Here is a 17,867-nt window from a genome sequence, read left to right on the forward strand (position 1 = left end):
TTCCAGCCCAGTCCCCATCACACTGAGGGTAGATCCAGTGCAGTGCTGTTTTCCTCTCTTTCTTTTTTTTTCCCTTTTTTTTTAATTTAAGAAAGGATTAATGAACAAAACCATAGGGTAGGAGGCGTACAACTCCACACAATTTCCACCATCCAATCTCCATATCCCACCCCCTCCCCTGATAGCTTTCCCATTCTCCATCCCTCTGGGAGCATGGACCCAGGGTCGTTGAGGGTTGCAGTAGGTGGAAGGTCTGGCTTCTGGAATTGCTTCCCCGCTGAACATGGGCATTGACTGGTTGATCCATACTCCCAGTCTGCCTCTCTCTTTCCCTAGTAGGGTGGGTCTCTGGGGAAGCTGAGCTCCAGGACACATTGGTGGGGTCTCCAGTCCAGGGAAGTCTGGTCGGCATCCTGATGACACCTGGAACCTGGTGACTGAAAAGAGAGTTAACATACGAAGCCGAACAAATTGTTGAACAAGTTTTTCTCTCTTTCTGTCTGGGGGGAAAAAAATCAGCATAACTGTTTCTGACCTTGAACTTCTAAACAGATTTACATTTGATGTAGAAATTATGGACCATCAAATGAAAGATGCAATCTTCTTTTCTTATTGCCAACACAGGGATTGCTGGCACTCAGTACCAGCACTACAAAATGCACCTCACTCAGTGGCCATATTTCCATTTTTCTCTCATTTTAATTAGACAGGATGGAGAGAAATTGAAAGAAGATGGGGAAGAGGAGAGGAAAGGAGAGACACACCTGTGTACCTGCTTCACCACTCTCAAAGCTGACCCAAGCAGGTGGAAACAAGGTTCACTAAGGGTAATTTAGTCTTGTCTGCATGGCCAGCTGAGATTCAGCAGGGTGAGGGAGACAGCACAGTGCTTACGCAATGAGAATCTCATGTCTGAGCTTCAAGTCCCAGGCTCAATTCCCCACACCACCATAAGCAAGACTGTACCAGTCCTCTGGGTAGCAAAGAGGAGGGGGCTGGCAGTGGTGCACCCAGCTGAGCACACATGCTACAATGCACAAGGACCCAGGATCAAGCCCCTGGTCCCCACTAGCAGGGTAAAAGCTTCACAATCAGTAAAGCAGTGTTACAGGTGTCTGTCTGTCTCTATCTCCCTAACTCCTGTCTCTTCCAAATAAATAAAATATTTATAAAAGAAAGAATAAAGACTAAACAAAAATAAGATTTAAGGTGCAGGGAAGGTGGTAAAGTTTGTGAAACCTGAGACTTACATCCAAAAGACACTGGTGTATCTCCTTTTCTGTCCCTCTCTCACCCTTCACACTATTATAAATTCTCAGGAGCACTGAACATGGGCTGCGAGACAGCACCAAGGCCCAACTGAGATGCCCAGGTCCAAGTCCTGTGGTGACACAGGCAGAGTGCAAGCCTTGCATGTGGAGGCTCTGGGTCACATCCTGGCACCTCATAGGATGGAGGACACAGCTCTTCTGCTTGTTCCTCCCCTGCTCTCTCACAACCACAGGACAGCAGGTGACTGGTAGTAGACCTGATGGCAGAAAGCAAGCTGGTGGCTCCTGTCTGAGTCCTCTGGTCCATAGAGCCCTGCTCTGCTGTCCCCTCAGTCCTGAGTCACAGAAACCAGAGCCAGGAGACCCCAGAGCAGAGCTGCTTCCTCAGATGTTGCCTCCCTCAGCACCTCACAAGATGGCATGGTGCTCTGCTGTCCCCTCAGACATCACAGCTACAGAAACCAGAGCCAGAAGACCCCAAAGCAGAGCTGCTTCCTCAGATGCTGCCTCTCTCAGCACCCTACAAGGTGGCTGGGTGCTCTGTTGTGCCCTCACACCTGAGTCACAAAAAACCAGAGCCAGGAGGCTCCAGAGCAGAGCTACTTCCTTGAAGCAGAGCTACCTCCCTCTGTACCACACAAGATAGCAGGGTGCTCTGCTGTCCCCTCAGACATCACAGTCACAGAAACCAGAGCTAGGAGGCCCCAGAGCAGAGATGCTTCCTCAGTCTCTGCCTCCCTCTGCACCTCACAAGATGCCAGAAGCTCAGGTGCTGATTAACATGAGGAGCTTCTGTAACAAACACAACCAAGCACCAAGGATACAATCCACCAGGTCAGAGAAACACACTGAGAGTCCACATGTTGCTCACCTTCCACAGAGCAAGTTTCCTGAAGCCACAGGAGAACTGAGAGACCCACTGCTTAGGAGAGGACTGAAGCCTTAGCTGGGAAGCAGGAAAGTGCATGCTTGGGACTTGTGCACAGAGGGTCAGAGCAGGGCACAGGTGCCTCTACTAGGACCTCAACAGATGGCCGGGACTCAGGTGCTCACACTCTACTGATTAACTAACACCAGAGCACTCTACTCTGAGGGTGTAATCAAACAAATTGGGGTGGCAGGTTCTGCACCTGCCTGAACACTGATGTTTATATATGCAAGGACCTGGGTTTAAGTCCCAGGCCCCCACCTGTGGTTCTGGGAGAGGGGTGAGCTTCAGGGCCACCAAGCAGTGCTGCAGGTGAAGCAACTTTTTCTCTTCCCTCCCTAAGAGTTCAACACTTTATCCACTGTGGTACCTCCCAGGTCACATGCCCTTCTATAACACCCCCTTTCCACTCAGCTTCTCTCAGTCTCTATCCAACAAGTACTACAAATATTACATTATATATTATATTATTATATTATATTATAATAAATGAGTAAATCTTTATAAAAATATAGAGACAGTGCCATGGAGAAGCTTAGGGGAAGCACAACAGTGACAGGTGCACAGGGCAACCTCCCCTTAGCTGCATGTGCTGTGTGCTGGATGTCTGTAAGACCTTCCCATAGAGACACTGGAGACACCATCTAGATCCAGACTCCGCAGTGTGGCTTTTGCTCCTCTGCCATACAGCAGAGATGAAATTCAAAGTGACCACAGTTACTGCAAATGCTTGAGGCCCGTGAGTGCTGGGCTGCTATGTAAACTTCTGAAGAGCTGGATTCACATACATCAGAGAGATATAACCCTTCCCAGTACTCACAGGGACAATGGATCTAATTTGGAGGGCTCCTCTGAACCCTACACTATTACTCTCTTCTGTTTAATATTTTATTCTATTTTAATGAGAGAAGAGATACAACGAGAAGGACCAGAGCCCTGCTCAGATCTGGCTGATGGTGGTGCTGAAGATTAAACTTTGAACCTTGAACTTCAGAGCCTCAGGCAGGAAAGTCTTTTGCATAACCATCAGGCTGTCTCCCCAGCACCCTGCCCTATTATTCTTAAATAACAAAACCTTAAAAGTTTCATGGTCTTTCATGGTCCTGAAAAAATAATTTAAGGTAGCATTAAAAATAATAATGGAGCCAGGTAACGGTGCCCCAGGCAGTAGCAAAAAAAAATGCAGGGAGTAGGGCTGTAGTACAGTGGGTTAAGCGCACATGGCCCAAAGTGCAAGGACCTGTGAAAGGATGCTAGTTGAGCCCCCAGCTCCCCACCTGCAGGGAAGTCACTTCACAGGTGGAGAAGCAGTTCTGCAGGTCTCTCTCTCTCCCCCCTCTCCCTTCCTCTCTCCATTTCTCTCTGTCCTATCCAACAACGAATGACCAACAGCAACAATAATAACCACAACAAGGCTACTACAAGGGCAACAAAAGGGAGAAAAAATAGACTCCAAGATCAGTGGATTCATGGTGCAGGCACTTCTTCTTCTAGCGTTTGCCCTTCTTCCGTAGCCAGTCAACAGCGTCAGGTTGAGCCTGATGTAAAGTTTCGAGACCTCCTTTGAATCTGGAGAGGTGGCAGTCGTTGACTATGTGGGTCATAGTCTGTCTGTAGCCGCAGGGGCAGTTCGGGTCGTCTCTGGCTCCCCAGTGATGGGACATAGCGGCGCACCGGCCATGGCCTGTTCGATAGCGATTGAGGAGGGACCAATCATAACGTGCTAGGTCAAAGCCGGGTTGACGCTTGCAGGGGTCTGTGATGAGGTGTTTGTTCTTTACCTCAGCTGACTGCCAACTCTGTTTCCAAGAGTCTGGAACAGAGAAGTTCAGTGTAGGCGTAGGGGACCAGATTGGGTGACGAGACGTCAAGCGTTGGACAGGGTGGGCGAAGATATCCGCGTATATTGGCAGGTCCGGTAGAGCGTAGACGTGGGAAATGAACTTAGATGATGCCGCATCCCGACGAATATCTGGCGGGGTGATGTTGCTAAGAACTGGCAGCCATGGAACCGGGGTGGAACGGATGGTTCCAGAAATTATCCTCATGGAGGAATATAATTTGGAATCGACCAAGTGGACATGGGGGCTACGGAACCATACTGGGGCACAGTATTCTGCAGTGGAATAGCATAATGCCAGAGATGATCATCGTAGTGTGGAAGCGCTCGCGCCCCATGAGGAGCTGGCCAGTCTTGCAATGATGTTATTCCTTGCGCCCACCTTTGCTGCAGTTTTTATGAGCCCCAGCAATAACCCTGGAGGCAAAAAAAAAATCACTAACAGTGTACCTGATTTCTTTAAATCACCACCCTGGTTATCTCTGGGGCACAGTGCTGGCACTACATATCCAACTAGCATCCATTCTATTTTTACTGGATAGAAAGAGAAAATTTTTGAGGAGAAGGAAAGTGACTGAAATCTTCCAGATGCTCAATCTCATTGCTTCTAGTTAAAGTTTTCATTCAGACAGAACAGGTGGGGCACATACCGGAGCCACAGAGCTTTCCCCTGTGCCAAGGCATTCCCAGGTAGTCTCGGGGCTCGAACACAGACCACACACACAGGACAGCACTCATCACACCTACTGAGTTTTCAGTTACCTACAATTACTTCCTTTCGTTCTTCACTTAACTTTTTAAAATAGATATATTTTATTTATTATATATTCATATGGGCTAGAGCTTTACATGAGAGGAAGTAAGGACAAGAGAAGACAGTATCATTTTGGTTCATGCATTGACTGAGAACCCCGGGTGTACAAGTCCAGTGCTCTGCCAGCTGGGAAATTTCTCCACTTTCACTCCCCACCCAACTTTTTGAGATGAATGCTTGCCTTGCTAATTTTTACTTGACATCATTTTTTAAAATTTTATTTATTTATTCCCTTTTGTTGCCCTTGTTGTTTTATTGTTGTAGTTATTATTGTTGTTGTCATCGTTGTTGGATAGGACAGAGAGAAACGGAGAGAGGAGGGGAAGACAGAGAGGAGGAGAGAAAGATAGACACCTGCAGACCTGCTTCACCGCCTGTGAAGCGACTCCCCTGCAGGTGGGGAGCCGGGGTTCGAACCGGGATCCTTATGCCAATCCTTGTGCTTTGCACCACCTGCGCTTAACCCGCTGCGCTACAGCCCGACTCCCCACTTGACATCACTTTTAAAAGTAGCATTTATGGTACCATTGAATAAAAAAACCTCTGAATACCCCATTCTGTATGTTCTGAGTGTTTGATATGTACTTCTTGCTTAATTCTGAATATTTCTAAATTCCAAATTAAAATGTCCTTTGTTCCTTACTACTTTTCTTATACTAATTTCTTTTTAATTTTTATTTATAAAAAGGAAACACTGACAAAACCATAGGATAAGAGGGGCACAACTCCACACAGTTCCTACCACCAGAACTCTGTATCCTGTTCCTTCCCTGATAGCTTCCTTATTCTTTATCCTTTTGAATAATATATTCATGACCTTGAATATCAATATTTTAACACAGAAACATCATTGAAGCTGCCTGAGATGTCCCTGCTGCCTGTGAAGTGCAGGAAAAGCCAAACTCAAGTACTATCTAGAAGGTCTCCACCACCCTCATACAGAACAACAAAATAACTAACAGTGGGGGTCGGTCGGTAGCACAGCTGGTTAAGCTCACAGGGCTTGAAGCACAGGGACAGGCTAAGAATCACAGTTTAAGCCCCTGGCTCTCCACCTGCGGGGGGGTCAATTCACAGGTGGTGAAGCAGGTCTTCAGGTGTCTGTATTTCTCTCCCCCTCTATCTTCCCTTCCTCCCTCCATTTCTCTTTGTCCTGTCCAACAACAGCAGTGGAAACATTAACAAACATAAACAATAAGGGCAACAAAAAGAAAAAAATAACCTACAGGAGCAGTGGATTCATAGTGCAGGCAACAAGCCCCAGCGATAACCCTGGAGGCAAAAAAATATATATATATATAGTATATAATAATAATTATTATATATAATATATATTATATACAATATATAAATATATTATCAAAATCAAATACAGTAAAATGAAAGGTTTAAAGGCAAAAGGCAAATTGTAACCTATAGAAAAGTACACATGGATTCGACTTCCGGAGGCAGAGCTATGAGCAGCAGATAGCTTTCTCTCCTCTCCTCTCCTCTCCTCTCCTCTCCTCTCCTCTCCTCTCCTCTCCTCTCCTCTCCTCTCCTCTCCTCTCCTCTCCTCTCCTCTCCCGGATCAACTAGGAATACCAAAGGAGAGAAACAAGACAGGACTAGAATGACCACAGGAACCCAGTAAATCACCCGTGAGTACAAACATGCGTGGCTGGTGACAGAGAGGAGAGAGGGGCCTAAGGAGAGATTAAGTGACTGCTAACAGTTCAGCAGTTTATCAGTTGAGACACCACCTCCAGTCTGCTCCACAACAAGGGGACAGCTGAAGGGAGGAAAGGACTCCCCAGAGACTCACCAAGTGCAACTCTGAGTCTCCATTGCTACTACCCTCAGAATCTGGAGCAGCAACAGGGAGGGACACCAGGGGACAGAGATCTAACCGGGAAAATCAGGAGAAGACCTATACCTCCATGGCATAGCTGAGGGGCTGTGAAAGTCTCTTTGCATAACCACTGGATTATCTCTGCCACTTTATCTCTTGGTCAGGAGTCAGTGATTAAGCTAAGAAGCCTATTGATAGTTTACAAGCCCTCAGGATCCCATAGCCTACAGGGAAGAAAAAAAAGAGGCTTTTACACCACTGAACTCCAACTCAGGGATTGAAAAAACTGTTAACTTCCACCATGGTAAACCCTTTAATTAAATTACTTAGACACAAGTAAATCCAGGCAATAGTAATCAATAATTTGAAAAGTACTGATAAAGGGAACTCATAACATAATATATAAAATGGTTAAAACAACAAGAAAAAATATTGGAGACTCAAACCAGGACAAGAGTCCAGCTAAAGTTCTCCAGAGGGTGAAGCACAAAACAACAAGTTCAACATCCAAACATTAGCTAAGGAATTAATAACAGGAGTGAGTAAAGAATTTGATAAAATTGTAATAAAAAATGCAGGAACAACAAATGAGAATATGGAAGAAAATTCTAATTATCTCATGGTTATTAGAGAGCTGAAAGCTGAAATCGCTGAGCTAAGAATGCAACTAGCTGAACAAGCTAAAACAGTATCAGAGCAGGGCAACAAAATAGATGAACTCCAGAAAGCAGTAGAGGGCAGAGAGAATAGAATCTATGAGGCTGAAGACAGAATTAGCAAGATTGAGGATGAATTAGAGACAACTAAAAAAGAAGTAAGAGATCTCAAAAAGAGATTAAGAGATGCTGAAAACAACAACAGAGTCCTATGGGATGACTTCAAAAGAAACAATATACGCATTATTGGCATACCAGAGGAAGAAAGAGAAGGAGAGGAAGAAAGCATTCTCCAGGCCATAATAGCTGAAAATTTCTCTAGTCTAGACAACACCAAAGACATAAAGATTCAAGAAGCCCAGAGGGTCCCAAACAGAATCAACCCAGACCTAAAGACACCAAGATATGTCATACTTAGAATAGAAAGGAATAAGGATAAAGAAAGGATCCTGAAGGCTGCAAGAGAAAAACAAAGATTCACCTACAAAGGAAAACCCATAAGATTAGCAGCAGACTTCTCCATACAAACACTACAGGCCAGAAGAGAATGGCAAGATATCTATGGAGTGCTCAATGAGAAAGGCTTTCAGCCAAGAATACTATAGCCTGCTAGACTGTCATTCAGACTAGATGGAAGCATCAAAACTTTCTCAGACAAGCAACAGTTGAAGGAAGCAACCATCACCAAGCCTGCCCTGAAAGAAGTTCTGAAAGGTCTCCTATAAACAACCAGACCACCACAAATAGGACATATATCAAAACACTCTAATACTCTACAAGAATGACTTTAAAATATCTTCAATCTTTGATATCAATAAATGTGAATGGCCTGAATTCACCTATTAAAAGACACAGAGTAGGAAGATGGATCAGAAAACACAACCCAACAATATGTTGTCTACAGGAAACTCACCTAACTCAACAAGACAAACACAGACTTAAAGTGAAAAGATGGAAAACTATCATACAAGCCAATGGCCCACAAAAAAGGGCAGGAACAGCTATTCTCATATCTGACATGATAGACTTTAAAATAGATAAGATTAAAAAGAGATAGGAATGGACACTACTTAATGCTCAGAGGATCAGTCAATCAAGAGGACTTAACAATTACTAATATCTATGCACCCAATGAAAAGCCATCTAAATACATCAAACTTCTACTGAAAGAGCTACAGCAATATATTAACAGTAACACAATCATAGTAGGGGACTTCAACACCCTACTATCTCTACTTGACAGATCATCCAGGAAGAAAATCAGTAAAGACATAAGGGAGCTAAATGAAGAGATAGATAAACTAGAACTATTGGACATTTTCAGAGTCATTCATCCCAAGAAACTGGAATACACATTTTGCTCAAATCCACATGGATCATTCTCAAGGACACACCATATGTTAGGCCACAAAGACAGCAGCAGCCAATTCAAGAGCACTGAAATCATCCCAAGCATCTTCTCAGACCACAGTGGAATTAAACTAACACTTAACAATCAACAAAAGATTAGTAACAGTCCCAAAATGTGGAAGGTCAACAGTACACTTCTTAACAACTTCTGGGTCAAAGAGGAAATCAAGGAAGAAATCAAAATGTTTCGAGAGTTCAATGAAAATGAAGACACAAGCTATCAAAATATTTGGGACACAGCTAAAGCAGTCCTAAGAGGGAAGTTCATAGCTATACAAGCACACATTAGGAAACAAGCAAAGGCACAAATAAACAGCCTGATTGCACATCTTAAAGACCTAGAAGAAGAACAACAAAGGAATCCTAAAGCAACCAGAAGGACAGAAATCACTAAAGTTAGGGCAGAAATAAATAACATTGAGAATAGGAAAACCATACAAAAGATCAATGAAAGTAAATGTTGGTTCTTTGAAAGAATAAACAAAATCGACAAACCTTTAGCCAGACTCACAAAACAAAAAAGGGAGAAGACCCAAATAAATCGGATAGTAAATGAAAGAGGAGATATCACAACAGACACTGCAGAAATTCAACATATCATGCGAGGCTTCTATGAACAACTATATGCCACCAAGTTAGAGAACCTGGAAGAAATAAATGATTTCCTAGATACCTACCAACTTCCAAAACTAAGTCAAGAGGAAGTGGATAACATGAACAGGCCCATCACAGCTAATGAAATTGAAACAGTTATCAAAAATCTTCCCAAAAATAAAAGTCCTGGACCAGATGGTTTTACAAATGAATTCTACAAAACTTTCAAAGAAGAACTAATACCTCTACTTTTAAAAGTCTTCCAGAAGATTGAAGACACTGGAATACTCCCTGCCAGCTTCTATGAAGCCAACATCACCCTGATACCAAAAGCAGACAGGGACACAACCAAAAAAGAAAACTACAGACCAATATCTCTGATGAACATAGATGTGAAAATATTGAACAAAATTCTAGCCAACCGGATACAGCAGTATATCAAAAAGATTGTTCATCATGACCAAGTGGGGTTTATCCCAGGCATGCAAGGTTGGTTTAATATACGTAAATCAATCAATGTGATCCACCACATCAACAAAAGCAAGACCAAAAACCACATGGTCATATCAATAGATGCAGAGAAAGCCTTTGACAAAATACAACATCCCTTTATGATCAAAACACTAAAAAAAATAGGAATAGATGGAAAATTCCTGAAGATAGTGGAGTCTATATATAGCAAACCTACAGCCAACATCATACTCAATGGTGAAAAACTGGAAGCATTTCCCCTCACTAGACAGGGCTGCCCACTATCACCATTACTATTCAACATAGTGTTGGAAGTTCTTGCCATAGCAATCAGGCAGGAGCAAGGAATTAAAGGCATACAGATTGGAAGAGAAGAAGTCAAACTCTCCTTATTTGCAGATGACATGATAGTATACATGGAAAAACCTAAGGAATCTAGCAAGAAGCTTTTGGAAATCATCAGGCAATACAGTAATGTGTCAGGCTATAAAATTAACATTCAAAAGTCAGTGGCATTCCTCTATGCAAACACTAAGTTAGAAGAAATTGAAATCCAGAAATCAGTTCCTTTTTCTATAGCAACAAAAACAATAAAATATCTAGGAATAAACCTAACCAAAGAAGTGAAAGACTTGTATACTGAAAATTATGAGTCACTACTCAAAGAAATTGAAAAAGACACAAAGAAGTGGAAAGGTATTCCATGCTCATGGGTTGGAAGAACTAACATCATCAAAATGAATATATTACCCAGAGCCATCTACAAATTTAATGCTATCCCCATCAAGATCCCAAGCACATTTTTTAGGAGAATAGAAAAAATGCTACAAATGTTTATCTGGAACCAGAAAAGACCTAGAATTACCAAAACAATCTTGAGAAAAAAGAACAGAACCGGAGGCATCACACTGCCAGATCTCAAACTATATTATAGGGCCATTGTCATCAAAACTGCTTGGTACTGGAACATGAACAGACACACTGACCAGTGGAATAGAATTGAGAGCCCAGAAATGAGGCCCCACACGTATGGACATCTAATCTTTGACAAAGGGGCCCAGACTATTACATGGGGAAAGCAGAGTCTCTTCAACAAATGGTGTTGGAAACAATGGGTTGAAACATGCAGAAGAATGAAGCTGAATCACTGTATTTCACCAAATACAAAAGTCAATTCCAAGTGGATCAAGGACTTGGATGTTAGACCAGAAACTATCAGATACTTAGAGGAAAATATTGGAAGAACTTTTTTCCGCATAAATTTCATTTTCAATGAAACGAATCCAATTACAAGGAAGACTAAGGCAAGTATAAACCTATGGGACTACATCAAATTAAAAAGCTTCTTCACAGCAAAAGAAACCACTACCCAAATTAAGAGACCCCTCACAGAATGGGAGAAGATCTTTACATGCCATACATCAGATAAGAGTTTAATAACCAACATATATAAAGAGCTTGCCAGACTCAACAACAAGACAACAAATAACCCCATCCAAAAATGGGGGGAGGACTTGGACAGAATATTCACCACAGAAGAGATCCAAAAGGCCGAGAAACACATGAAAAAATGCTCCAAGTCTCTGATTGTCAGAGAAATGCAAATCAAGACAACAATGAGATATCACTTCACTCCTGTGAGAATGTCACACATCAGAAAAGGTAACAGCAGCAAATGCTGGAGAGGGTGTGGGGTCAAAGGAACCCTCCTGCACTGCTGGTGGGAATGTCAATTGGTCCAGCCTCTGTGGAGAACAGTCTGGAGAACTCTCAGAAGGCTAGAAATGGACCTACCCTATGACCCTACAATTCCCCTCCTGGGGATATATCCTAAGGAACCCAACACATCCATCCAAAAAGATCTGTGTACACATATGTTCTTGGCAGCACAATTTGTAATAGCCAAAACCTGGAAGCAACCCAGGTGTCCAACAACAGATGAGTGGCTGAGCAAGTTGTGGTCTATATACACAATGGAATACTACTCAGCTGTAAAAAATGGTGACTTCACCGTTTTCAGCCGATCTTGGATGGACCTTGAAAAAATCATGTTGAGTGAAATAAGTCAGAAACAGAAGGATGAATATGGGATGATCTCACTCTCAGGCCGAAGTTGAAAAACAAGATTAGAAAAGAAAACACAAGTCGAACCTGAAATGGAATTGGAGTATTACACCAAAGTAAAAGACTCTGGGGTGGGTGGGTGGGTGGGGAGAATACAGGTCCATGAAAAATGATGAATGAAATAGTGGGGGTTGTATTGTTAAATGGGAATCTGGGGAATGTTATGCATGTAAAAAAAAAAAAAAACAAGTAGAAACGCAAAAGCAGAAATTGACTGAGTTTGGAGTATGGCACCAAAGTAAGAAAGCAGAAGTATACTAGAGTTTGCAGTGAGTACCTCCCTAATACTTCCTCTCCACTTTTCCAAGCTTTGGGTCCATGATTGCTCAACAATTTGTTTGGCTTTGTATGTTAACTCTCTTTTCAGTCACCAGGTTCCAGGTGTCATCAGGATGCCGGCCAGACTTCCCTGGATTGAAGACACCACCAATGTGTCCTGGAGCTCAGCTTCCCCAGAAACCCATCCTACTAGGGAAAGAGAGAGGCAGACTGGGAGTATGGACCGACCAGTCAACGCCCATGTTCAGCGAGGAAGCAATTACAGAAGCCAGACCTTCTACCTTCTGCAACCCTCAATGACCCTGGGTCCATGCTCCCAGAGGGATAGAGAATGGGAAAGCTATCGGGGGAGGGGGTGGGATATGGAGATTGGGCGGTGGGAATTGTGTGGAGTTGTACCCCTCCTACCCTATGGTTTTGTTAATTAATCCTTTCTTAAATAAAAAATAAATAATAATAAAAAAAAAATCATGTCCTCGCTGGCTCGAACCGGGGCCCAACAAGTGTCGAACCCAGGCAACCCAAAGCTGAAACTTGGTTGCTGCGAGGCTCAAACCCAGGCCTCAGGAGCCTTGAAATTGGGTCGTGCAAGGCTTGACTGAGGGTCCCGTAAGGCTCAAACCCGGAGCCTGTGAGACTCGAACCCAGGTCCCTTGAGGCTAGATCCTGGAGCCCATGAGGTTGAACCTGGCTACTGTGAGTCCTGAACCCTGGCCTCGCTGACTCAAACCTGGGTGCAACCAGTTCTGAACCCGGGCAACGCATATCTGAAACTGTGAGGTCCAAACCGCGAGGTTTCAGGAGCGTTGAAACTGGGTCATGGAAGGCTTGAATGTGGGTTCCATGAGGTTCAAAACCGGGGCCGTGAGGCTCAAACCCAGGGCCCATGAGGCTTGAACCGGGTCCTGGGAGGCTCAAACCAGGGCCCCATGAGGCTCTAACCCAGGTCACGGGATTCTGGAAACTAGACCCTGGGAGGCTTGAACCCAGGTCCCTCGAGGCTCGTGTCCCACAAGGGTCTGATCTGGATGTGTGAGGCTCAAACCCTGGCCTTGCAAGTCTTGGAACAAGGTTGTGCAAGGCTTGAATGCGGTCCCTTGAGGCTAGAACATGGGGCCCGTGAGGCTCAAACTCAGGTCCTTCGAGGCTTGATCCCAGGCCCCATGAGTTTTGAACCCAGCACCTGTGAGTATTGAACCCGGACCTCACCGATTTGAACCTGGGCCCAACGAGTCTCGAACCCAGACAACACAAAATTGAAAGCTGTGTCCCACGAGGCTCAAACCCAGGCCCCACATGTCTTAATACCAGGTCGTACAAGGCTTGAATGTGCGTCCCACAAGGCTCGAATCCACATTTTTTTCCCTTTGCCGCCAGGATTATTGCTGGGACTCAGTGCATGAACTACAAATCCACTGCTACTGGAAGCTAGTTTTTTTCCTTTTTGATGCTCTTGTTGTTTATACTTGTCATTGTTGTTACTATTATTGTTGTTCTTATTGCTGTCTTTGTCATCGGCTAGGACAGAGGGAAATTGAGAGAGGAGGGGAAGACAGGGAGAGAAAGATACCCACCTGCAGACCTGCTTCACCGCCTGTAAAGTGACCCCCCCAGGTCACCTGGGTTCAAGATGCTTGAACCCAGGTGCTGAGAGTCTTGAACCCAGGACCCACGAGGCTCCAACCCATGAGATTTGAATCCAGGTCCCGTAAGGCATCAACATGGGTCCCGTTAGACTTGAACCCAGGTTTTCATAGCCCGGAACCCAGGTCCCATGACCGCAATGCTAGAACCCAAGTCTCAAAAGGCTTCAACCCAGGTTCTGTGAGACTTGAGCCCAGGTCTCACGAGCCTTGAACCCGGGGCCTGTGACCACACAGCTTGAACCCACGACCTGTGATACTCGAATACAGGTCCCGTGAGGCTGGAACCGGGGTTTCCCGAGTCTTGAACCTGGGTGTGGTGAACCTCGCACCGGGGTCCCCTGAACTTCAAACCCGGGGCCCGTGAGGCTCAAACCCATGTCCTTGAGGCTAGAGCCTGGAGCCCATGAGGTTTGAATCCGTCTCCTGTGAGTCTCGAACCCAGGCCTCGCTGGCTCTATCCCGGGCCCAACGAATGTCGAACCCGGGCACTGAAAAGCTGAAACCAGTCTCCCACGAGGCTCGAACCCAGGCCTCAGGACCTTTGAAACCGTGTCACGCAAATTTTGAATGCGGGTCCTGTGAGTCTCAAACCTGGGGTCCACAAGGCTTGAGCCAGGGCTCCATGAGGCTCGAACCCATGGCCATCAAGGCTCAAACAAGGGCCCCATTAGGCTCAAACCCAGGTCCTGGGAGATTGGAAGTAGGGCCCGTGAGGCTCGAATCCGTGTCCTGCAAGTCTCTAACCCAGGCCCCACTGGCTCGAACACAGGCCCATGAGGTTCTAACCCAGATCCCATGAGGCTCGATCCCAGGCTTCACGAGTCTTGAAAATGGGTCATGTCAGGCTTTGATGCAGTCCCGCCAGGCTCGGGCCCGGGGCCTATGAGGCTTATACCTGGGCCCCATGATTGTGAGACTTGAAGCTGGGTCCTATGAGGCTTGAACCAGAGTCCCCCGATTCTTGAACCCGAGTCAGGTGAGGCTGAAACTCTGGTCACATGCCTCAAATCCGTCCCATGAGGCTTGATCCCAGAGCCCACGAGGTTAGAACCAAGCTCCTGTGAGGTAACCAGGGTCCCGTGAGGCTCGAACCCAGGTCCCTGAGGCTTGATCCTGGAGCCCATGAGGTTTGAACCCGGCTCCTGTGAGTCTCAAACCCTCTCCTCGCTGGCTCGAACTGGGGCCCAACGAGTGTTGAACCCAGGCAACGCAAAGCTGAAACTTGAGTGTCGCTTTAACACGGGCCCCGCGAGGCTCTAACTCTGGCCCCACTGGTTCGAACCCAGGCCCATGATGTTCTTACCTAGATCCCATGAGGCTCGAATCCAGGCCTCACAAGTCTTGAAACCGGGTCGCGCAAGGCTTGGATGCAGTCCCGCAAGGCTCGGACCCAGGACATGTGAGGCTTATGCCTGGGTCCCATGATTGTGAGACTTGAAGCTGGGTCCCATGAGGCTTGAACCAGAGAATACAGGTCCATGAAAGATGATGAATGACATAGTGGGGGTTGTATTGTTAAATGGGAGTCTGGGGAATGTTATGCATGTACAAACTATTGTATTTACTGTTGAATGTAAAGCATTAATTCCCCAATAAAGAAATAAATTATTAAAAAAAAAAGTACACATGGATCTACATCTTTATGACATTGTATTTAGGATGGGTTACACAAATCTTCACTAAAGACATCCAGAGGGAGTTGGTGCAGCAGGTTAAGCACACGGGGCGCAAAGCACAAGGACCAGAGGAAGGATCCCAGTTTGAACCCCTGGCTCCCCATCTACAGAGGGGTCCTTTCACAGGCAGTGAAGCAGGTCTGTAGGTGTCTTTCTATTCCCCTCTCTGTCTTCCCCTCCTCTCTCCATTTCTCTCTGTCCTATTCAACAACAACAACATCAATAACTACAACAATACAACAGTGGCAATAAAAGGGAATATTTAAAAAATAAAAAAATACAGAAAGGTAAAACATAAAATCATTCCTTTGAAAAAAAATTCTTTTAAATAAGTGATCATATATGATGCCAAGGGAATGTGATGTGTGTGGAGTGTAGTACTCACAAGTGTGGGGCCTCAAATTCAGCCCCTGCACTGTTTCCTCTGGTGCCTTTCCTTAGAGTAATTTTAAAGTGTGCACCTGAGAACAAAATAAAATGCAACAAGAAATTATATATGTGATATAGTACTGTTTAAAAAAATATATAAATATTTTTAGAATATAAATATATAAATATTTCTAACATTTATTTTGATGATATATGAGAGACCAGAGCACTGCTCTTCTCAGGCATATAGAAGTGCAGAGAGTTGAACCTGGAGCCTCGGGGATAAAAGTCTTTTCTGTGCCACTGAGAATGGTACAGAAGGCCTGAGGTTCTGAGGTCTCAAGTTCAATCCCCAGCACCACCATAAGCAAGAGATAAGCAATGTTTTGGCTTTGTGTTCTCCCTGTTTCTTTCTCTCTGTCTCTTGCTAGCCTTCTCATTAAAATAAATAGATAATACATTAAAATAATCAGAAAATAAATGTTTTAGCAAGTAAATGGTTTAAATAATAAAATATCAGCATATTCAATTACAAATGTATAATATGCTCTTCATAAATAATTGTCTTTACTCCATAAATATCAAGGTTATATAAAAATCCTACAATAAAGTGTTCTAACAAAATAATTATAAAGGAAAACTAGTGATTCTGTAAATTAATGTAAGTTGGAAAAAATTTACATAAATCCAATGCCATTTGATATAACCACTCAACAAATTAGGGTTATGATGGTATTGCAATAAAATATAGATTATATTCAAGGCTTGAGTCTTAACATCTATCTCCGAAATCAATAGCAAGTTCAGGTTACTAAATTTACCTAATATACAGGGTTTATTTATTTATTTTGGATAGAGACAGAAATTGAGAGGGGTGGGGAGGATATTAAGATGGAGAAAGAGACAGAAGAGGCACCTGCATCATATTTCACCACTCCTGAAACTTCCCCTGTGTAGACAGAGATGTGGGCCTTGAACTTGGGTTCTTGCACATTGAAATATATGCACTTCCCCCTTGCAGGTGGGGATGGGGAGCTTAGACGGGGTCCTTGCACATTGTAATATATACACTCCACCAGGTAAAACTTTATAACTAATAATAATGCTAAGAATAAACAGCTATTTCTTACTGATACTGCGCTGGAACTGCTACACAAATAAAATTTTCATGTAGGTTTTCCAAATCTTGACTGTAAAGGTTTACTAATTTGCTATCAAATGTAAATGTAAAGTAATCCCTTTTCAAAGGACATGAACTCCACTGTTCCTTTATATTTTACTGGATATTCTATGCAGAGAAGGGAAAAATATATGACAGTCACACACACACACACACTTCAGAGGAAAACATAGCATTGTCTGTTCACAAACTGCCCTGTCACACCATCTTATACAACCTCCTATAAAATAAAAAAAATTCGTGTGCACTAGCTATAATCTCATTGTATGAAAGCTTAAACATTATAACAAAGAAAACAGTGACAAGATATTTAACTATTTTTGTGTTGCAAGAAATTATTGAATAGTGAAGACCTTCACTGTAACATATGCAGTAACAGGAATCAAATTTTTTACTTCACAAATAAAAAGTTTAGTGTACCACTAATAAACCTCCCATATATATATATATATATATATGACTCACACACTAGAAATTATGAAATACTTCTAAAAGTATTTGCATGATTCATAAATTAATGTTAAAGCTATGGATGCTGATAGGTTGAAGAAAAAACTGAATGGCCACAGTACCTTAAAAAATCTGAAGACTCTCCCCAGAGGCACACCTTACTAGGGAAAGAGAGAGGCAGACTGGGAGTATGGACCGACCAGTCAACGCCCATGTTCAGCGGGGAAGCAATTACAGAAGCCAGACCTTCTACCTTCTGCAACCCTCAATGACCCTGGGTCCATGCTCCCAGAGGGCTAGAGAATGGGAAAGCTATCATGGGAGGGGG

General features: G+C 43.9%; 2 long non-coding RNA genes across 2 annotated transcripts in view; one reads left to right on the top strand and one right to left on the bottom strand.

The window, feature by feature from the left end:
* The window catches only part of LOC132533451 (uncharacterized), a 385,390-nt gene that overhangs the window by 268,273 nt on the left and 99,250 nt on the right, over positions 1-17,867 (top strand). The window lies entirely within an intron of this gene.
* Positions 5,343-16,072, bottom strand: LOC132533449 (uncharacterized). Its single transcript, XR_009545339.1, has 2 exons — positions 15,501-16,072; positions 5,343-6,292 (listed from the first exon to the last, which is right to left on the bottom strand). It is a non-coding gene; the product is annotated as an uncharacterized LOC132533449 (long non-coding RNA).

This window comes from Erinaceus europaeus, chromosome 16 (assembly GCF_950295315.1).
Source record: "Erinaceus europaeus chromosome 16, mEriEur2.1, whole genome shotgun sequence".
NCBI classification, from domain to species: domain Eukaryota; kingdom Metazoa; phylum Chordata; class Mammalia; order Eulipotyphla; family Erinaceidae; genus Erinaceus; species Erinaceus europaeus.